This window comes from Chroicocephalus ridibundus, chromosome 1, assembly GCF_963924245.1.
Source record: "Chroicocephalus ridibundus chromosome 1, bChrRid1.1, whole genome shotgun sequence".
In the NCBI taxonomy this organism is placed as follows: domain Eukaryota; kingdom Metazoa; phylum Chordata; class Aves; order Charadriiformes; family Laridae; genus Chroicocephalus; species Chroicocephalus ridibundus.
This window is the reverse complement of record NC_086284.1, coordinates 101,722,612-101,746,492: the sequence shown is the minus strand read 5'-3', so window position 1 is coordinate 101,746,492 and position 23,881 is coordinate 101,722,612.

Genomic DNA, 23,881 nt, shown 5'->3' with positions numbered 1-23,881 from the left:
TTGCTTCATTTCCTCACTTCAGTGCTTTTTAGGTTTCTTCCTCCTTCTCCACTTTTTTCAAATCATTTTCAGGTGTCTCTTCTTTCTCTCACTCATTTTCCCATCCCCTCCCTGCTTTTCCCTCCTTTGACTTCCTTCCTATTCTTTTCCCATCTCTTCCATGCTTTTTTTCCCCTCCAATTCTCTATTCCTTACTTTTGACTGCTTGAAGTTCTTTTCCCTATTTGTTTCTGCACACTATCCCCCATTCCACTTATATTATTTTCATTGCTTTTCATCCTGCTTTCTTTTCACTGCTTTTCATGTCTCTTCTTTTTTTTCCACCGTCTCTTGTTTTCCCTGCTTATTCCTGCTTTGATATCCTCTCCCGTCTTTTCCCTTTTTTTACTTGTTTTCACTGCTTTTGTGGTCTTCTCTGGCCTTTTCCCTGCTTTTCAGGTCTCTTCCTTGCTTGGCACTGCTCTGTCTTCTACCTGCTTCTCTCTTCTGTTTTTTCCCACCTTCTCCCTTCTTACCTTTCCCCTGCCTTTCCGTCCTTGTCTTTTCCTTGCCTTTCAGGGATTTTTATCATCTCCGTCCTCCCTGCTGCTTTTCTTTTCACTATTTTGATATTTTTTTCCCTGCTTCCCCCCCTCCCCCGGCTTTGACCTCCTTTCCCCTGCTTTTCATTAACCTGACTTTTTTCCTCTGCCTTCCCTCTTCGGCTTCTTCTTGCTTTTCTGTCCTCATCTTTTCCTTCCTTTTCATGCTTTTATTCTTACCCCCTCCCTGCTTTTCCATACTTACGGACTTTTCTCTGCTTTTCAGGTCTCTTCCTTGCTTTTCCCTTCTCTTTTACGTCTTTTGCCCGCCCTTCCCCACTGCCCCTGCTTGCCACTGCTTTGACTTCGTTTTCACCCATTTTTAGGTCTTTTCTTTCTTTTTCCCCTTCTCTCCTCCCTGGTTATTGCTTCTTGATCTCTCCTTGCTTTTCTTGCTCTTACTTCTTTCCCCCCCTCTCTTCTTTTCAATACGTGTCACTGCTTCGACTTATTTTCACTACTTTACAAGTCTTCCCCCCACTTCTTTTTCCTGCTTTTTGGGTCTCTTCCTTTTCTCTCTTCCCCCTCCCCCTTCTCTTCTTTTCCCTGTTTTTCCTTTCTCTTCAGTTATGTCACTATTTTTCACTGCTTCTTACTGCTTTGAATATTTTTCACTGCCTTTCAGATCTTTCAACTTCTTTTCCCTTCCTTTATCTGCTAGTCACTGCTTTGACTTCTGTTCCCTGCTCTTCTAGTCTTTTATCCCCTCCCTGCTCCTTCTTTTCTCTGCTTTTCATTGCTTTGACTCTTTTCCCAGCTTTTTCCTTCTCTTCCCTGCTTTTCACTGGCTTGACTTCTTTTCCTTGTTTTACGTTTTCCCCTTCTCCCAGCTTTACGATGCTTTGACTTGTCTGTTTTTCAGGTCTTTTCCCCTTCTTTTCCCTTCTCTTCTTGTTTGTCACTGCTTTGACTTGTTTTCACTGCTTGTCACTGCTTTGACGCTTTTTCTCTGCGTTTCAGTGCTTTGACTTCTTGTGGCTGCTTTTCAAGTCTTTTCCTGCTTCCCACCCTGACACCCCCCCAGCTTTTGCCTTCCTGTTCCCCGCTGTTCACTGCTTTGACTTTTTTTCCCTGTTTTGATTTCTTTTCATTGCTTTTCCAGTCTCCCCCCTCCCCTTCTTTTCCCTGTTAGTCACTCTTTTGACTTCCTTTCACTGCTTTTCTGCTCTTCCCTCTGCTTTTCTCCTTCGTTTCCCTGCTTTCCACTGCTTTTTAGTTTGGGTTGTGGTTTTTCCCCCCCTGCTTTCCCCTGTTTCCCTCACCTTTTTTCCTCTGCTTTTCAGCCTCTTCACTGCTTTGACTGTTTTCAACTGCTTGTCTGGCCCTTTCCTTTATTTTTGTTGCTTGTTACTTCTTTGACTTCTTTTTTCTGCTGCTTTGCAGGCCCTTCCCTTCCTCCCCCCACTGCTTCACCATTCACGTTGCTTCTTTAACCTTTTTGCTGCTTTTTAGATCTTTTCCCGCCTCCCCTTTCTTTGCTTCCCTTCTCTGCTTGCCCCTTCCCTGTTTTCCACTGCTTCTCCCTGCTCTTGGCTGCCTTTGGCTGCTTTTTCCTGCTTTCACTTTTCACTTTATGCGCTCCTTTTTTGCTGCTTTCCAGGTGGTTTTTGTTTTGTTTTGTTTCCCCCCTCCCTTCTCTGCTTTTCCTTTTCCTGCTTTTTGCTGCTTTACTTCTTTCGGCTGCTTTTCTGCTCTCTGGGTTTCCCTGCTTGTCAGTGCTTTGGCTGCTTCTCCTCTCTTCCCGCCTTGTTGAGTCCATGATATGTGTCCTCCCCCCTGCACTCCCCCCCCCACCTTTCTCTGTTTTCCCCTGCTTTGACTGCTTTTTCTTTGTACGTGCTTTACATTGTTTTGAATGCTTTTTGCTGCTTTTCGCTGCTTTGCTGCTATTCAGGTCTTCTCCTCACTTCCTTTTCCTACCCTTCTTTTCCCTTCCCTTGCTCTCTTTTTCCATGCTTTGGCTTCTTATCACTACTTTTTAGGTCTTTTATCGCCGCCTCCCTGCCCTCACTTCTTTACCCTTCCCCATCTGTCTTCTTTCCCGGTTCCTCTTCCTTCTTCCTCCTCCTTCCCCTTTCCCTTCCTGCTTCTCCCTGCTTTTACCTGCTTTGACTTCATGTTGTCAATTCTCATGTATTCTTTTCCCCCCGATTTTCCCTTCCATGCTGCTTCCTGCTCTCCTGTGCTTTTCATGGCTTTAATTGCTTTTCACTGCTCCTTGACTTCTTTCATCCCTTCTTTTCCTTTCCTGCTTTTCCCTTCTCTTCTACTCCCTACTTCTTTCAGCCTTTTTGCTGCTTTCCTCACCTTTTTGACACTTGTCCAAGATACACACTGCTTTGGTTTCTTATCACTGTCTTTCAGGTCTTTTCCTTTTCCTCCCTTCTTTTATTTCCCTTTCTTTTCCTGCTTGTCACTGCTTTGACTTCTCCTCACTCCTTTCTTGCTTTGCTTTTTTTCAGTTTTTGTTTCTCCCTTTTTCTCTTCCGTTTTATTATTTCATTTCTTTCTTCTTTTTTTTTCACTTTTCCTTTGGCAGTTCTTATTTCACTCCTTATCACTTCTTTTTCTTTTTATGTCTTTGTTTTCCCTTCTCTTTTCAAATGTTTGCGTCTTACAGGTTTTTTTTTCCGTTCTCTTCTTTCATTCTCATCTTCTCATTTCCACTTCTGTATCTTCTTTCACTTCTTTTCTTTCACATGCTTTTTATTTTCACCACTTCTCACTATTTTTAATGTAACTTTACACATTTTTCACTACTTTTCTTTCTTTTTACTTCCTTTCTCTCTGTTTCCCCTTATCACTTTCCCCTCCCCCCCCCCTTCCTTTTCTCCCTCCTCCTTTCCACTTTTTCACATCCGTCCTGTCCTCACCAGCATTCCAGTCAACCTCTCCTGGTGGCTTCAGTCCATGGAAAAGGAAATAAAATACACACATGAAGTATACAGGCAAAAATCAAGTGCTGATAATTGTGAAAACTTCTAATCTTACCCTGTCACTTTGATACCTCAAAGCTATTGCCATGTCTTTCTCTTCAGTTAAATCCATTCCAGTCACTTGACTGTAGTAAGGAGTTGTTACTCTCAGGAGTCAGAATGCATCCTGTAGTTCGCTGGTACGATAGAATGGTAATGTTTATACGTACAGGCTTGCAGACAGGCACACGGGGAAAAAAGGTCTGAGGTAACAACTGAACATTTCATCCTTGAATAAAGCAGTTGACTGAGTTTTGAGAGATGTGGGATTCTAATTTTGCCTTTCCATAGGGGTTCAAAGACCTACTCCCGTACTACTACGGGGTATCCCTTCTTCCATGGGATTTCAGAGTAGAATAGAAGGTGAAATAAAAGGAAGAAGAGGCACAGTGCACCCCACCTCTTAAAATTACTTTATTGAGCGCTAAGGGCTCAAGATTCATTTGGACAGGCAGAGAATCCAAAAGGAGGAGAAGGGCGTCGCCTTGTGGCTTTGAAGCATTTCCTAGAAAATGAGAGGGATTAGGATTAATGTCATTTGTATAGAAGAGTGATGTGAAATGGGTGTCAAGTATCTTCCATTAATCTGAAAACAACCGAAGGGTAGCACAAGGGCAGGGAAGGCAGAGAGATAAAAAGTCAGCAGGGAGTTAATGCAGGGCTCTAGGTCACTGTAAAGGGAGGGAAAATGTCCAGGTACTCTCTCTAGTAGCGCTTGATGCTTTCAAATGTCTAGGTCGTCGGCAAAATGGTGCAGATGGCTGGAGGCAGCTCTGCGGAGCTTATGTGCATCCTGCAGATTCACCTCTATGGGAACTATGGACACATACCAGTTTTACATTGGTGGGGTTCATTTCATGAAGACTTAAGAGCAACTTTCATTTTCACTGCGTTTTCTATAAATGCAGTAGGTATGCTAGTTATTAGTTAAATAATAATGCAATGCTAAAAAAAACCCCACCTTTCAGACATATTGAAAAATTAATCTCATGCTATTTGGCTATCATCACAATATCATCATGAACTATCTGCTTGCTAGCTTTTTGCATCATGTTACAACGGTATTTGAGCATCACACAATATTTACAATACACCTAGTGTCAAGTTCTCAGATTTATAATTTCTTTGGGGGAAAGGAAGGAGAAAGACATTAACCCAAGGCTTCTAGGTATATTTTACAACAAATTGCAAAAACTGGCAGTAATGAAACAGCCAGAAGATACATTTGCTTCTACATTTTTTAAAAATTTATTTTTATTGGGAATCAAAGGATCAATATAAACACAATATAGGCCTTAAATGTTATTAGTTACAGCTTGAAAGCAAACACTTGAATACAAACCATGTAGTTAAAGGAAGAAGAACGAGAGATGTGGAATAAAAAAACCTAAAGGTAATACAAAGAAGCAACATGAAGTGAATAAAAATTATAGCATAATTTGTTTCTTAAAAATAGAAAACACTATTGAAGAACGAATAAGTCATTCAGAGCACCACAACACAATGAAAATCTGAGACAGGATGCAGCAGAAGAGAAGGCAAAGACTTTCAAAGGTGAGTAATTATATATAAAGGAACATTAATGGTAAAGTAAAAGGGAGAATAATGCTGAGAGATCCTGTTTCCACCTTAATTCCTGAGGCTTATTTACTTATTTATTTAGTCTTTAAAAAAAGGAGAAAAGAATAAAGGGAAAAGGGAAGAAAAGTCTTGACTTCATTCAACATTCTACTATTTTTCTCATTGTCTTTTTTGTCACCTAAAGAAAGGCAAAAGGAGCGAGAGGCTTGTCAATAAGGCTGATGTATTTAAAATAGGATATTTTTAACCCGTGGATGCCTGGAAACTAAGCTACTTAAAAGTTTGTAAAGCTAACCATAGGAAGCAAGTCTGTTGTCAGTAGGTTGAAATTTGCTTTGTCTAGACTGCAGAAAGTACTGGGAACTGAAGAAAAGCACAATAGGAGATAGTAACAACAAAAACCAAAATTCAGGACCCGGGCACCATGATTTTTGGAACGTGAGATGGAAACATGAGTTGAATTGAGAACCCTGCCATATTTCCAGTCAACATTTATCTATATTGCAACACTACCCTGCACTTTTTTTTTTTCCATATAGAATATCTACCAATGAAGCATAAAGACCCTGAGAAAATCCATTATTTAGGTAGATTTGTAAGATTATTTTAAAGGTAGTTGTCATGTATATATTATGATTTGATGGTGCGAGACAGTATTTGTTCAAATTGTGGTTTACGGTATGCATCTGATTCGTGCTCTCTGCTTCCCAGCATCCTCCCTTGCAGCAGTCTTTCAATGACAAGTGCAGCTTCTAGTAAAACACGCTGCATATAAGGCATTCACAGAGATGGTGTAGAATGGCCAGTTTATGGCCCATAACCATGGGCCATTGGGAAGTAGAGAAGTCACCCCAATTTACTTAACCTTGAAGACCGAAGGCAGCCTATGAATTAATGAAATTTAAAGCAGAGTCAGTCCTCCCCTTGCCCCATGCCTTTCTTCCCTACCCCTGTGATGCACCACAGAATTTCACTCTTTGTCACTACTTGAAGTGCTTGAAGAATTCAGTGTTGCTTCTGCAACAATATCTTGTCTCTGAGGAGGACGAGATATTTTCCATAGTAAGACGAGTATTCACACAAGTTGTGCAAATAGTTGAGCATATGTCCATAAAACTTGCTTTCCAGGAGCACATTTGGAATGAAGTTTGATTGCTTGGATCTTCAAGAAAAGCAGAAGCTAACTCATCTGAAACAAATTTTCTGCTCTGATCTAACAAGTTATTGTTGAAAAGGCTCTTTGGCATTTACACAGTTCTAATTATTCTGATACTTTGTATGTGCTCTGTCTCTCATCAGGGGCTTTTGGCATCTATGGTAAATCCATTTTGTTTTATCTTTCTCTCATCTTTCTGTGCCCTCAGGTGAACATATCTAGTCTCTGTCTTTCTAACAATAAATCTGCCTGTTCACTATTTCTTCCTGTCGATGTTGTTAAAACGAGAAAGTTTTAGTAGTTTTTCTTTGTAATGATGAAAGGCTTGTTGTGCCAAGGTTCTTACTTTAGCCGCTTTATACTGGGTGAAAATCAGCTGTAAAACCAAAGTATCCAGTAATGAAATCGTCCAGTTTTAGGGATTAACCTCGGCAAGACGTATTATTCTCATCCAAGTACCAGTTGCTCGGGCCATGACTGTAGTGAGTTTAACATTGTACCTCACTTTCCGGGCAGGTTTTGCTTGTGGCTTTGAGCTATAGAAGGCAAAGAAGCTTCCTGTTTGCTCAAATCTCTGCCAGTTTGACAAGAGTTTCCCTTGCTAAGAGAACTGGCGTCGTGGTTTTTATGCCTTGCTGTTCATTGCCTCTTTCACAAAGTACAGCACGGGCAATTTAATCTCAGTAAGGGCTTTTCCTGGTTCAAATGTCAAAATGTTTCCTGTTCAAATGTTCCAAAGTTTTATGGCTCTAGGCTTTTTGGCTGTATAGGTGTTTTAAAAACAATGCAAAGCATATGCTTAAAGAAAATGTTTTTCTCATAGTGGAAAACACTGTGATTTTAGTCATTCTAAGTGGAAATTATTTGAGTGGTTTAGTTGCTAATTACAGTAGTTATCAATAATTTGAATAAATGACTGAAAATAGGAACACATAGGATAGAGGTGATTTATTTAGCCTTATCTATGACTACTAATCTTGTCATAAAATGAAATAATGTTTACGGCATCTTGTTTTCTGGGTTTTTTTTTTGTTTTTTTTTTTTTTTAGTCACTTTTCCTCTGATTATTAAATTAAATTCAGAAAGGTACAAAATGTACCTGCTGTAAACAGAAACCACTGACTTAAAAGAACACAACCAAGAATGATGTGGGTTTTAGCACATATTGATGAAACAACAGCAACTTGTAACTGTGTATTCCCAATACGCCTCTCAACACTTGAAGAGAATTTTATTTGAACAGGCTTTCTTTTCTTTTGTGATAGCTGTTCTTCTGTTCTCGTATGTTGCTTCGGTGGAACAATCTAGAATATTTTGAGGAGGTAATGTGATAATTTCCATGAGCAGAAGTAGTAATTTGGTTCTTACCGTCTTTGAGCTGTGCAATGGAAAATGTGGTTGAGAAACACGAAGATACTTTTTTTTTTTTTTTTTCTTTTTTTTTCTTTAACAATGTTGCAAACCTTAGGCCTTCACCTGGCTGGTTATAATCCCTGGTGCTTCTCATGCATTGAGAATGGTAACAAAGAGAAGAAACACAGAGAAGAAAATGTAATTGACTGTATCATGATGACCCTTGGAAAAACTATGCTCTACTTGGATCGCATTTCTGCATTGGCATATTTCTCCTCAGTACTATAACCTTGGAAATTTTTCTGCACTGTCTGCCCACTGCTTTGTTTCCTTTCCACGAAGGATTCCTCTTCTCAAGACTTTCTAGTTCTGGCAGATGACAATAAATGGGGTGATACATTACCAAAGTGCTCCACTTTAATTTTCAAGGAGGAGTCGTCACAGAACCCAAGTTCTGAGGAGCTAAAGAGGAAAGCAGGAGTAGAGGAAAGGAGGAAGAAACCAAGCAGTTACTCATTAATTACACTAAAGTTTATCCATCTACCTGCCAACTGTGATACCATGTTTGTGTCACATCATCTGTGTCCAAGATTATGAACTCATTGCAGTAAAAATTGTGAGGAAATTGTCCTGTCTGACGTGGTGTTATGTGAAAGCAGACCTGGTTAAGGTGTCTTAGCTAGAGAAGAACCTAATTCTACTGTGGGGTGACTGGGAGTGGTGAGATTCTTGTCCTCCCAGAGACTGATGCACCTGCAGGTGATCATTGCAGAAGGAGAAAACCTAGGTCAGGTAGATATTAGTGGTCCTTAGTGTAATTTCGGGAGCCCTCCAAACCAGCCAATACCTCTGAGAATTTCTGCAGTCCCCTGGATTTTAACTCTGCCCATTTTATTGCCAGGAGGTCCCTCCTCTCCCCATTCATCTTGTGAAAGTTTTCTAAAAAACTTTTGCATGGCTCCTGTCTGAATGGTCTGCTTTTGGGAAGCCCTTCTCCCTGGAAACAGAGCACTCGGCAACTTTCGGTCTGTTGTGAAAGGGCCATCTCAAGGTAAGGCTCCTTTGAGGCTTCCTTTTGGGTTTCTTACAGCACTGAGTTCTCCTTTGGCAGATTAGTGAACGGGCTCCTTCAGCCTGTGGAAATAAATGTTAGAGCGTGCGGATGAGCAGTATGTGAAAACCAAAGAGCTCTGATGAAAGTCTGCTAGTGAGTCGTGCAGCAGTTATGCCGTCTTTAGATGGTACCTCCACAGCACATGCCAGACATCAGTCACTCTTGGACCAGAACAGGGCAAAGGGAAGGTTTCTTCCAGAGTGAACCTTGGGCCTGTGCTCACCCTGCTAATGCAGTCATGTTTAAATGAAGATGCCGGGCAGTAAACTGTGACAGAGGTGTAGGAACATATTCCCTTCTGCTGTGCCTGCTTTGGCAGCGTTATGACAGACAGCTGCAACAAAGGTGCTTAGTTGCTGGTGTGAGATTCTCCAGAGACTATCCATCAAAGCTAATAGGTCTATACAGAAGCAGCGTTTCCAGAGGAACTTTATAGCACAGTTTGCACTTTTTTTTTCCCCACCAAATTTTTAGTGAGCTACTTAGAAATGTATTAGGAATGACTGTAAATGGAGAAACAGCTTTTAAGCTAGTATTTGCAGCTTTGCAACTGTGAAGTCTAGAATAGCTCACTGTGTTGCTACCTGTGACCGTACTGAGATGGGCATCTCAAATAAGGAGTAATAAAATAGTTTCTCTCCTGCTGTAAGATACATGTGACAGTTGGAGCCATTCAGTATCTTTGTAAAGCCATTTATCTTGAAGAGAAGAAGTCCTCTTCAATTTCTAAAATCCTTGTTACAAGCAAAAAATTAATTTACATTTCTTAAAGCAGTCTTTCTTAAGAATGACACCACCAACAACTTTGCTTTTTGACAAGATCATTGCCAGCAACTATAATAAAATAAGAATTCTGCAATAAATATTGAATCTTATAAACGGTACAAAGCACTTCTAGCCAAACACTCTTTAGGAAAGTTGGATTATCCAGTAGAAGAAATGTTTTCTTCTTAAAATTACTCATAATTTCCAAGCATAAGTACAGCCCCTGAACTGTCTTTTAAGACTTTTAAAAAGAGGGGTAGAAGACAGAATGATAAATAGAAGAACAGAAAGGACAAGTATATCATTCATCAGTGTTTAAAGTTAGAAAAATAGAAATGATTGTAGTCCAAAATATCATTTATTACCACTTCTGTTGAGGTAACATTTTATTCTGCTAAGTAAAGAAAAATATATGGTGGCAACTGTCCTATAAAGTACATAATGTCCTTTTTTGTTGTGATAGTCACAAGCAGATGTGGCTAGTACACAGGGGAGTCTGGCCGGGAAGTCTCTTTTACTTTCTCAGATTCTGTTTTCCTCATTTTTTCCTCTCTGAATGTTTCTTCTGAATGTTTCTAGAAGAGAAACTCAAGCCTCCAGGTTGGAGTTTGGATGAAGGTTAAAAAAAACTATATTAAAACTATATGCCTTGTGATTTGGTACAAAAAGTTGCCCAAGTAGCTTGAATAAAGCGTCAGCGAGGCAGGTGACAACATGTGTCTTCAGCCTGTTGCACACGCTGTGCACGTCAGATTTCCTGCACTTGTACAGGCCAATTTGCTTTCGTGTGTTGTGTTGTTATTTCTGCACGTACAATAAAGCTGAGGGTGTCCAGAATGCCTCAGACCGGCAGAGTCACTTAAGCAAAGGCTGACTGCGTCGCACGCCCTGTGTCTCGCTGCAGTTGTGCAATGGCTTCCCTGTGCCTGCACTGCTCCTTGTATGCATGTGCCGTTTCTGTAAGGCTGCTAGAAACTCTGTAGATTCCTATTAAAAGTGGTTGTCTGACACTCAAAGCTGTAGATTCAGAAGTTAAGCAAAGGCACAAGTAATTTCTGGAAGGTAATGTCTGGATTGATAACAGTCACCCCATTTTATCATGGTCAGAAATAAAAATAATTATGGATAACTTACGTACTAATCTTTTATGTCGAAACTTTGAAGATTACTGTAAGAAAGTCTAAAAATCTTGTTTCTTAGGAAATTGTAATAAGAAAACAAGTTTTGACATCTATCCTTAATTCTCATGTCTTCTGAGAGAACATCCGCTTCTGTGGGTAAGGGCTTATGCTGCCCTGAGCTCACCTCTTCTTGGCCCTGTCCATTTTCTGCTCAGAAAATAAAAATTTTCGAGAGTATGAACAAGTAGCTCATGACCTCTGTAGCTGGCTGTAATTTGAACAAGGACAACTAATAGACTAAGCATTGGAAGACCGAAAGGACCCAGTTTCCTTGCCCTAAGGGAGGAATGGTTAAACAATCAGGCAGCATCCTAAGGTTGAAGGCATTGGGCTTATATTACAACAAACTTTCCACACTCTTGTTTCCCCTCTGAAGTGGAGGTAGTTGCGCTTTCCTGTCTGACAGGGTGTTACATGAAAGCAGATCTGCCGAAGATGTCTTGGCTAGAGAAGAACCTAGTTCTACTGCTGGGTGACTGGGAATGGTGAGACTCTGGTCCTCCATGTGTGGTCAATTTTGCCAGTGCAGGCACATTTCAAGTCCATTTCTGAGCACTGTAAATGCTTCATTAATGCTTTTTAGTTCTCTTTCAAATATTTCCCTGTTTTCTGTTCAGTTTTGTCTTTATAGCATTTTGTTTTACAGGTGTAAAAAGTCTGAGGGGACTTTGTTCCCAGAGAACTGATACGGAACTTCCCTAAGCAGAAGGCCAGTCTTGTCCAGGGCAAAACTTGGGAAACACGATCCTTTGTGGTCCAAAGTAGAGCAATCTGTAATTGTCTAACCTAGGAAATGCTGAAGTCCAGACTTCTCTCATTTGTCTACGACTCCTCTCAGTTGAAATATGTTTATGTCTAAGTCAAAAAGAATATGGCATGTCCTTAGCGCTGATGACTGGTCTTGGAATTACTGCCTTGAACCCAACATGTTTCCATTGGGAGCTGACCAATTTTCACCTGCAGTCTAATTAAGTTTTGAGCCTTTTGCTCAAAAACATTCTCTGTTTCTGACTTCAGGTGATAAGTGGTACTTTCTCTGTGACATGATGAAAAATGCTTGTGGAAAATTAAGGTAAGCCCATTTAAAATTATTTTTTATGTGGCCCAATCCGTGTTTAAAATGGAAAAGGAAGATTAATGCCATAAATAGTTCTACCAGACTTTTGCTTCACTGCTGTGTAAATTCAGACCAGAAACCCCAAGCCCTTGTTTGTTTGGGTCAGCTTGTTTCAAGAGATATCAAAAGCTTGACGTTCTCTCAACTTCCTTAGGAGAGGTGCAGTTGATTGGGGAAAGAAGCCAGAGTGTGGCACAAGTTCAAAAAAACAACACCGAAAGTGATGGTGAAGAGATAAATGGCAAACCAAATTGTAGTGTCTGATAACAGAACAAATAGTAATACAAGTGCTCTGACTTTTCTCCAGCTAATAGAAAGTTGAGCCGTAATCACCATATTTTATTTAAATGAAAAGCAAACCCCCCCTATTTTTGACAGAGAAGCGCGTAGGTCTTTTACTCTGCCCCATCGTCTGGAAAGCAAAGGGAACAGGATGATTCCTGTCCTCTCTGCCTATCTCTGGCTCTGTACAGAAGGCTCGAAGGCACCTGCGTAAATGGGTTCTGCTCATGAGGAGGTGCTTCATGGGAGCCTGAGGGCAGGGAGGGATGGCAGGACTCTGTTTTAGAGGGTAGAAATTACTGCAATGCAATGCAAATGAAAGCAATAACAATATTTGAAGTGACAAGTGAAAGGTCCTGGACTAGGAGACCTGTATCCTTACTAGACATTTGGAAAGAGGGTGAGGAATACAATGGCAAATCCCGTAAATGACACCGGGTGGTAAACTTGGGCAAAGTTCATGAAAGCTGTGAGAAACTTGAGAGGCACCTCAGCAAGCTGGGGAATTCACTGAATGGCATGTGGCCTGCAGTTGGGTATCTGCAGCTCAGCGAAAAAGTCCAGGGCGAAGGACTCAGAGAGGAGTGAGAAGAAAGGATGAAGGGAATGGAAAAGCTCTCATGGAAAGAGACTGAAAAGACTCAGGCCGTTTATTTAATGAGAAGTGGCAAAAAGCATGTAAAAGAACTAAAAATAAAGCCTGGTATGGCGCAGTGGAACTTTCTACTCACCTTTCTATCGGTGAGGTGAAGTATTGTTAAATTGTTTTGCTTGCAAAATTGAAATTGAGTTGAACTTAAAACTGACAAAATCAAAGCTTTCCTATTCTTTGCCTTGCTAAGCCAATATTGCTCATTTCCATAACTTTCATTGGAACTAAGGACTGAAAAGAAAGCATTAGATAGCATATGGATAGTGATTAATCAAAATGAATAACAGATAGTGACGAGGAAAATGAAGACTCAACCTTAGAGGCATTAATTAGTCCTAATTATTGAAAGTTAGGAGAAAACTTCCTTGCCACATCTTGGTACAACAAGCTGCCCGTGATGCTTTCTACTGTAGCTACTCTCCTTGAAACTTGGGTGCTTGCTGTAGTTGGGGACAAGATACTGAAGATCTATGACCATCTAAGGGCTTTGTCAAAGCCTGCCTGTCCTGCAACCTTCTCCTTCAACACCGAATCCACATTCGGCTTCAGCTGTATTACATAAAAAGCTCCTTGTCCCTTTTTTTGACTGTTGGCCAAACTCACACAGCTGTGAGTTCAAGAAGGCGTGTTTTAAAATCCAAATGAGAGAGAGAAGGATTTAGGAGGGTAATAGGAGAACGAGGAAAAAGTAGATCTAAGCATGCACATTTCTACTGACTTGTTTTTCCTCTAGTTTAGAAAGAAAACCCTGACGAGGTAACGCTTCATCATTATCTGAAACAGGTTTCAGTCCAACTCAGTAGAAGGGCGTATTTGAAAAAGCTTAAGAAATATTTGAATTAAAGTGGGTTGTTAACACATCTGACATGGTTTGCTCGTGTCTAATTATAGCGACCGCTCTCTGTGTGTGTTTGATTTTTTGCAGGGTGGCTGGAGTAGCTGTTTCGCTTGGCAGCGGGTGTGCTGGGCTGTCACCCCTCTCTTCATTCACTGAATTCTGACACTATGTTTAGAAGCACCAGCCATCCAAATTATAACGGGCCTCATACTTTGCATTGAGACTGCAGAAGTGAAAGCCAATTAAAACAAGTGCCTCAGCATTTGACTTTTTTTTTTTTTTTTTTAACTTCATTTTAAGATGTTCTCTTAAGGGAATTTTTTTAATGAAATCTATTTTGGTATGGTACACTGAAGATGCATTTATTAAACAGGCCTATTTTTTTTTAATCTAGTACGTTTCTCGTGCATTCAAGGCAATTTCCCCTCAAGTATTAATTTAGAAGAAGGAGAGAATATTTCTTAAACATGGGTTTGAAGAGGAGGGAAGGAAATGGCTTCAGTCATGTAACCTCTTCATTCTCCCAGTAACACTGTCTGGAGCGGTACCTGCCTCCAGGCACGAGAAAGGAGGGGAAATTCCCATGTGCAGCCCCCTTCCCATCTGCACTGAAGCAATGTTGACTCCTGCTTATTCTTTGTGTGTGTGGGATGAGGGCTAAGGCACTAAACTGATTCTTGAAAATTAAGCTCTATACCCAGCTCTGGACCAGATTTTCAGCATAGCTTTAGACAAGCTACTTCACTTCCGTCCCTGCGTTACGCACCCTGCAAAAATCTGCAGCAAGGCAGCTTTTTATAAAAGATTTTTTCCGTCTTGCATCTTTTCGGTTATGATTTCTTCATGAAGTTTGAGTAATTTCTCTTATGGGCACAAGCCAACAAGCAAATAAGGCGAAACATTCTACTTCTTCTGAATGGGTATCTCCGCTCATTCTCTCTGGAAACAGGGGAAAAGCACTTTGTAGTTTGTGACTGCTCTCAAGTAAGAGACAAAGCAAAAGCTTACAATACTCTGCCAGCTGAAGAAATGGGGCAACCAGTGAAAGTACACTTGCGTCCAGGAGTTCTGGACTTTGTCTAGGTGTACCATGAGCAAAAAAACATCACAAGGCTGAATTCCTCAGCTTGGGAAAATTAAAGGCATTAAGGACTTTAAAAAGCCATTTGCTACAAAGTGGTGAAAGTGGAATTTGTGCTGTATTTCTGGGGCAGAAAGACAAAAGTGCTAACTCAGTCCCTGATACTTCAGGAGAACATAATTCAAGAAAGGGAAGACGGTAGATTAGATAAAGTGCAGAGGCTGCAACTGTCAACACAGAAATAACTGAAAGTGAATTTGAGGTAAGAGATATGAAGGATGAACGGCTATTAATAATAATGAGACATTGAAAAAATGCCACAGCCGTCGGGGGAAGAAATCTGAGAGCGTAATGCTATTAGAAGGATTTGTAAAAATAGTAAGATATGTTTGCAGGGGATGTTTCTCAGTCATGTTGGTGGAGTAATGGAATATAAAATGCAAGTTTCTAGAGCTGGTGCATTGGAGGTCCATAAGCAAGTTGGACTTCTGGAACTAACCAAAATCCATGCCAGAGAAAAAACCTTACAGAAATAGCTGAACTGCTGTATCAGATGACCGCAGTGAGACTGCATTTGATACAGCATGGAAAGCAGAAACACTTGTACACGTCAGTCAAGAACGGAACGTGACAGGAAGAAAGCAGAGTGGATAAACCTCAAAGAAAGCAAAGAATTTAAGCTAGCAAAAAAAAAAAAAAAAAAAAAAAAAAGAGAAAAAAGGGAAAGAAATAAAACCTATGAAATCCATCTATTCTTCTGATGCAATTAGAAATTTCAATGGGCAGGAACCATTTTTTTCTAGTCATTGAGCCTGGACAAGAATATGGAGGGGAAAAAAAGTAGTGAAAATAGTGCAGGCTCAGTGGAAAAGGTATCATGCTGACTGGCTGGAGTGATAACAGGGTTTTTTTCCCTGAAGTACCACTGAAAGAAGTGCTGTCTGGCTGATAGCTCCCTCTTTTCTTCAAAGTGGAAATTAAAGAAATGTGTTGGTATGCATTTGAGCAGCTTTGACCTGATCTGCAGTTTGCAGAAAAAACATTTAACAAAAAAAAAAAAAAATCATTTCTCTCCATTTCAATATTAATATAAAAATACAGGATGCCATTATGGTAGATTGTTAACCATCAACAGCATGAACATTTGGCACAGGGCACCAAATGACATAAAGGCCTTCCTGCATGTCTCTTGGACCTTCAGCTTCCAAGCAACCAGACTCTTAAGAAATTTAAAGGAACCCATCAATTTTCATGGTTCACAATGAGGCCAAGGTAAAATAAAAAAAAAAAAAACCACTATGAAATGGATTATTTGACATGAATAATCATTGTATTTGCTTCTGTTCCTTGAGAACAAGCCTTACCAAAACAGCAAGATTTTTTTTTTTTTCCCTTCGGTTGCAAAAGAAGCACATTTGCCTAGAACAACTTCGGCCAGCTCTGTCAATGGCTACTGGTCATTGCATGAGAGCATCCCTCCCTTGGAGGGAGATGTGGCTTCCCTCGCTATCTCCTGGGCAGCAAACACCTACACACAGGCAGCAGGTTGAGTGCGTCTCTGGAATTAGACCGGTAACTTGCATGCCTTGGTTATTATTGTTCAACGAGGATGAGATATAACAGCTTTACAGCCCACCGTGTTAAATGGAATTCAATGATGTGTCATTTACAAAACCACATGGTTTTAAGATGATCCCGCAATGTGCTGAGTAGCTCTTATAATGTTCATAGATGCTAATTTGGGAAAGGTATTTGTGCCCACCCATGACCTTAAGCGCACAGCTCCACTCCTGTGCTTAAAGACAAAATTTCCTAAATTGGTGTCGCAATACCTTCAATTCTTATTGAAAAGATCACAGAATTAAAATGAAAATGTTGATGAAAACGTGACCATCTTGCTCTTCTTCCAGCACATTTTAGCAAAACACAAACAGCGTTATTGCTGCGTGTTACGGTAACAAAATATGCATGTTATTTGGAGGGTGTAGGCTCGCGGTTAGTTTGCATAGCAGCAACCGTTTTCTTGTGCTTGTGCAACATAATTTCCTCTGAAGAGTCGGCTAATTTATTTGCTATCCTTGGTCCTTTTACAGAAGTTATCTTACGCGACGTAAAATTTGGCATGAAGGAAGTAATAACCTATTATCATCGTATAAAATTGTATGTGACTATACTCAGTTCCTTTATACCAGTAGGGGACTGAATCATGGATAATGCTGTTTCTCCTCTTCTTTGTTTAGGTAACAAAATAAAATAATAGAAATTGATTTTCAGTTATTTACCAACTTAAGAAAAAAAGTGTATTAGAAGTCAGGTGTGGGAGTTGGTATGTATTTTAAAGATTCATATTCCCAGGACTGGGCTTTTTTGCATCTCCATTCATTTTGGTACATTGAATTCACTTAAATTCTTATCTACTTGTCATGACTTTTATAAAAAAATAGTTTGAATCCAATCATTCAATTTGAATATTCAGTTTAGAGGGGATATAATGCTATCAAGGGGTTTGAAGTCCACTCCCCTGTCATATGTAAAGCAAACTTGAAACAAATGTTTGCAAAAAGGTGAAAAACAGCTAGAACTTTGTGGAACAAAAGCAACAGCTTATGGAAAGGCAAAAGGATCTTTGCTTTTGTTCTCTTCCTTCCCTTGCCCCTGAAAGGACTCCTGCCTCTGATCTCTCAGAGACATTTTTGTTCCGTCTTCCCCTTTTTCTTCCTCACCGTGTTTTTTTTTTTTTAACATTTTATCACAGCATGACTGCTCTCGCCCATCGTCCTCCATCTGTTCATCTCCAGACTCGCTGAGTGTGCTCTTTGTATCCATTGGCATCTTTCTCTTTCTGTGCTGTCCCTCGTCCCACTCTTGCCCTCGGGCAGAAGCACCCTGGCTGGGATGCGGTGAGGTTGCTCTGCAAGCAAATCTTGGAAGGGTGGTCCATCTGCCTCCAGCCTTCACATCGGAGGCACATTGTGGCCTTTGAAACACCAAACTGCCATTGCCTTGAATTATCCCTCCTGCTGGCTTTCTTCTGGGGTGTCTCCTGCTATCTCTAGAGTTGCTTCTTCAGAATTTCTGCAAAGGTGTATCTCAATCCCTCCAGGACTTTCTGTAAGAGATTACTGGGCCTCTGTCCTCGGACCCCCTATCTTCTCCCTACCTGCCCCCATTTTTCTCCCATTCCATCCTTGGACAAAAAAGCAGCCGCCATCTCTGTGGAAGACTTTGTAACCTACCTCTCTGCTCCAGTCCTGCCTTGTCTGTCCCTTGGATCAACTTCGCTAAAACTCAGATATATGGCCCAAAAATTTAAATTAAATTGATATTTAAATGCAAATTTCTGTGTTATGAATTTAAGGGTAAATTATCAAAAGCCTTCTCGTCTTCCTTGTGTTCCTCATTTGCATTTGAGAATAACTCTCCATATATAGTACCACAATAGTTTTATGTATAGCTTTAATTTTCCTCCTTGTAGCTTCTATTTTTTTGGTGACATTTACAGAAACCTTAACACTGGTTAGTCCACACGTTCACTGATACTGAAGCCTTACCCAACTTAACAATAATGCTGCATCGCTTCCTTTTCTCTTCACGTTTGTCTGTTGTCTCTAGCTTTACAGCTGAGACTTGTCTACTTGGGAAGTTCATCTAAATTAGCTAATGCTATAATTTGAAGTGGATTAGTTTGATTGCGCTGCATCAGTTTATGGCACTTACTCAAAGTTTAAATGGGTTTAATATGATTCAATTTATTCCGCTCTCCAAATGATGATCAAAAAATGTTCAGTTAGAGTTAATTCTTATGGACTTTTCAGAAGAAGCAAATTCTAAAGAACTCGAGCAATGAGAAGCAGAGATTTGCCTTGGGATGTGGTGCAGTGGGTGGTGAGGATTTAGTATAGCAAAATGACTGATGAGGCAAGGGACAGGGTATGGAATGGAAAGCTGAGTTCTCTGAAAAAACTGAGTCCTGGTAAATTAAAATTTGCTTAAATATAAAGCACATTTAAAGAAATCTCTGTTTGTTTGAAGCCTGATTACAGTATGCTACATAATAACCCAGTGTTGTAACATTTAGAGAAAGCATAAAAGAAAACATACTTTGATACAATGTGAGAAAGTGCCACATGAAACTGTCGAAAAGCAGTTTCAAAATGTCTCAGAAACCCAGATCATTACCCACTAAAACTCATTATTTAAAATTTTGTATTTGCAGTTTATTAGCTGTTTTTCTGATATAAATCAAAGCAGAACTCCACAGCCATAAGGGCTGTAGAAAATATCCTCATCCTTTTGTCCTATAACCTAATGCAACATTATTAAATTTAAAGTATCCTAGTAGCAGTAATGAAGCTCTGACTAGGACAGTGCTTGGAGGCCGACCTTTCATAGCCATCTTAGCAATTTAGGAGCACAAGCTCTATTGAAAAGCATCTTACCAATTTAAATGTTGTGCTTGTTAAGATAACCTTGTAATTTTTTACCTTTTTAAACACTGGAGTTTGTAATGCTGGATAATGGAAAAAGCACAAACCAAAAGAGGTTGTATTTCACCTACTAGAAGCGTTAGAGGGAGAGTGACACTTTTTTTCTACCTTGCTTCTTTTCTTTCAGCAAATTATCAATGTTTGCGTGAAATGGTACGAACCCCCAGTGGCTAACGATGAAGAACCGCATTCATAGGAGAGAGGTGACCTGGAAGCACAACACACAAACCTCATCAGTTTTGACCACGCGTAGGTTCCTGACAGATAATTTCTGTGACTGAGTATCCTCTGTTTTCAGGCTAATGTCGGTGCATATTCCTGTAGTGCCATAAAGGCAATGACTGACGTATGCCTACATGCGTTGCACCAGCTTTGAACTGACTAGTTCAGGTCCCAGCAAGGCAACCCCAGGAACAGACCCTTGGAGACCTGTGGAGCAGTGTAGCCTGCGTTTAAGCTGTGCGTGCCGCTCGCTTTTGCAGGTCAGATGAAAGTGATTTTGCAGGCAAACTGGACACGTTTACTCAGATGACGTTTTGTCAGTTTCCCAATAAAATCATTGCCAAATCGATCAAGAGTAAAGCGTGACGTACTGATGAGGAACGTGGCTTGCCTTTGGCTGAGGTGGGTAGAACATGGGTCAACGAAAGCGTCTGGCTGTGGCCCACCTCCAGACCTGAGGCTGCAGTGAGGTCCTTGTTCACCCCCACGTGCTGCGACATCCATCATTTCTCAAAACGTGGAGCCTTGGATGTACACTACCTGCAGGTGAATGCAGCCTTGAAAAACCACTGGTTTGTCTGTGATAGAGATGGGAAGAAAACCCAGCTCCAGTCATACTCAAGCCAGCTTTAATTAATATTGCAATTAATCAAAGCCCAGTGAAAAATTGTATGCAAAATAGGTGCATGAGTTTTTCCCCTGGGTCCTGGAATTCTGTAAGAAATACTCTGGAAAACCAAAGATGCAAAAAAGGAAGCCTGAACTGTAGGCTATGAACTAAGGAAAGCAGATCTGCATTCTGAGCTCTGACCCGTAGCTGTCCTTCCAGCTAAGAACACAGTGGTATTTTGGTGGATTAAGCACAGGAAAATTATAACAAGACAATGTCCAAAGCTGTTTATTGTTCCAGAGGAAAGAATTTATTTATTTGTATCCCTCTTTTTTTTAATAAAAAAAATTTCCTAGAGCAGTAGTTTCATATATATTTTATTTAAAAATATAATTAGTTGTTGAATTTTCTTGTGCTTTCTTAATAGATATGCTGTCATCATTACCCACACACAGGTTTACCAAAATTGTTTCTAGGGAAAAAATAAAAGTATGTGAAAGTAGGTTAATAGCCACACAATTACTTTTGCATACCTATCTCATATCTTCTCTTACCTAACACAATAACTATACAGACACTTCTGTGGCAGCAAGTAGGTAACTGTGTCTTTCAGAAATTTTTTCTGATTCCTCCCTATTTACTGACTGAGATGATTTGTGCATGTGCATATTTACTGATTTATTAATAAACTTCTATGTAAGTATTTTAGAATACATAAAATTTCCTAATTTGATAACCTAATTGTATTAACATTCAACTTCTGAGATTTATGTGCAAAAGCAGCTGAAATGTATTTGATATTTGAATAAAAAGAAAGGGGACTGTACCTTGAAGCGGTTTAGAAAAAAGGTCTTTGTCTGCATGTTTTGCTTATCAGTAAAAAGCTTCTAAAGGTTATAAACATGTCTCGAAACAAAGAGGTACGGGAAAGGTTTCACTTTTATCTGAATAAAATTTCCACCAACACCTTAAAACTGAAGTGCTGATTACATTATTATTTCTTACTCTACTGGGAATGATACAGCAGACTTCAGGCTTTGAAAAATTTGGAATCCGTGACTATGAATGAAGTGGTTTCTAAACCAAAGACAAAGTCTTTATTCGTGTTTATCTAAAATAGTTGCTTTATTTTTGTCCGTTTTCTGAATTAAGTTTGTCTGTTTTCTGAATTAAATGGAAGAAAAGCTGATTGTAATTGCCTTTCAGGCTCTGACTCTAGTCATTGGTGATATTAAATTACAGCAGACTTTAAAATACTGTTGCAGACCTTTAAAATACTGTCATTTGGTAGTTCAATTAGCACTTAAATTACTTATAATTTTGATAATAAAAATTATTTTTCATAGTTAATTTTTGTAAAATGACCACACTAAACAACAGAAAAGTGATTTTTAGGTGGTTTTGTGTGTCAAGTGGACGTTGTTGATCCATACCATGAAGACTTCTGGGCACGTAATTTTGAAAACGTTAGCCTTTCTCCTTTCTGTACCCAGGTGAGGTTCATTCTGTGCCACATAGAAAACTTGAAGAGGAAGGACACGTCAAGGGCTTGTTACCAGCTGGCTGCCTGCAGCGCAGATTACTGAAGGGCCAGCATGCCGAGAGGAAAATGTTCCTGGTTTTGAGGGCTCTACCCAGGGCTTCCAAGAAAAGTGTCAATTATTTGCTGCTAGTAACTTGAATTGTGAAGAAAAAACCTTGATAGTAAGTTATTTATTATTGCTGAAGGCACTCTAAAGTCACTGCATTCACCATCAAACAGGTGCTTGTTCCTTAGGAAAAGCGGGCCTCTCTTCTCAGGCTGTTTATCAAGAGCAACATCAAGAACACAGCTATCAGGCTGAGGTGATAAAAAAAGCCCCAAAACAAAAAAAAAACCCTACCCCAAAGAACCCTAAAGTATACAAGTTAGTGAGATATTCAGGGCATCATTTGGAGAAGTGGGAGCAAGCCCGCTTTTTCCCCTCCCTTTTCTCCTCCTTTTCCTCCTTTTTCCCTTTTGTTCTCTCCCCCTGATTTTTTTTAAACTCCTTTTTTTTACTTATTTTTGGCCTTTTTTGCCCCACAATGGCATTTTTCAATTGCGGGACTGCCGCAACGCAGAAAAAAGCAGTTGGTGCTTCCTCGGTGTTTCAGATGTGACCTGGTGGGGCCGTTGCTGGAACACGCCGGCATTTCCATCCCTGTGCTCGGTAACCCTTCCCCTTTCTCCCTCAGCTCACAAGCTGTCAGCTATGATGATTTTTTAATCATTCATTTCTTAGACAGCTATCCACTCATTCCAGGTAGACCGGGATAGAGTATTGCCTTTCAGCCTTTAGAGGCAGAGCTCCAGTTTCAAACAGTGATTAAAGAAAGTCTTTGTATCTCCCTGTGAATTTTATGGTAAGTCTGCTCAGAATTTTTCAATTTAACCCCAATTATGGTTATTATTTTTTTTTAATCTGGATACCTCTTCAGAGATTGCAACAGATTGACTGATAATTTGTAACCTGATGGGTGCAAACTGCTGAGGAAGGAAGGAAATCTGGCTCAAGCTTCTGCAACTCCGTCTTTAAGATGATCTAAGATTAAAAATTTCTGTCTGAGTCAGTTACAGCAGGAAGTTGAGTCTACACTTCCCAAATCCCAGGTGGGTCCTTGACATTTTGGTCCAAACCCTTTACAAGTCCATTTTTGTGAAAATGTTCGGGATGTCATATTGGGAATAGTTTAATTTTAGCTGTAATCAGAATCATGGCAATGACTGGTTCTTATTGTAAGGGTGAGCTTCACTACTACAGATTTCTTCATTACTATATATCTTCTGCAGGGCATTTTATTAAAAAAAATATTAATACCTATTCTTTTTTACAGTAGGTAAACTGACATTAATTTGATGGTGTGAATTTGTTCATTCTTTGCAAAGATGAGCAATAATGGATCTTTCAACCTATTTCAAGAAAGACTCCAGCTGAACAAAACATTTTGTTCTAATCTCAAAATGCTTCATTACTTCATTTTGGAAATGTGAGGAGAAAAAACTGTGAAAGGGATATTTCCTTCTGATTTGTGAAGTGATATATTTTTTTCCTCTGAAAATTTTTTCTCTGAAGCCGTTCACTATATTGATCTTGTTCTAATTATCAGTACTAATCCACAGATTACTCAATAATTAAAGACCCAAAATGAATTATGTCTTTACAAAACTAGAATTACTTTTGAAAGGTCACATTTTTTTGGCCATGCAGATTTTTAGCAAATCAGTCAGAGTGATGATACAAATAGAGAACAAACACAATCATTAAAAAAGAAAAAGGAAATTATTTAAATTTATGAAATGAAGCCATATTTTTCTCTGCCGTTTTTCAGGAAAATTTCTATGTAGTTTTCTTTTTCTGTTTCTGTTTTATTGTTTTTTTCTCTGGGAAATAAGGCTAAGCAGAAGCTTAACTCCTTTTCTATGTATTAGTTATCATATTAGGTGACCTTTCTCTGATTTTTCTTCACATTCATTTTGAATTTGTGCCTCTTGAGAGATAACAGCTTTTTACAATCGGTACTATAGGTACTAACTAGCATACAGCTAGTTTCTTCCCTGTCATGTAGATGGTGGCAAAAACCCCTAAAGACGGGGTCTTGAAAAGGCACAAATTTTTTGTGTGCATTGAACAGTTTCCTCCTTTCTTTTGAATTCAGTAAGTTTAAAACAATGCTGTCTCTTGTTGGTATTACTTTAATGTATTTCATGGGGGGAAAAATTGCTGAATGGGTTTTAAGTGATGAATTCTCTCCCTTATCTCTTCTTATTATACAGATTTCATTTTGATGATTTGGCTAGCTAGCCAACTTTTTTAAGCAATAGTTTTGCTCGTGCTTTCCTATATTTATTAATAGTAATTGTTTC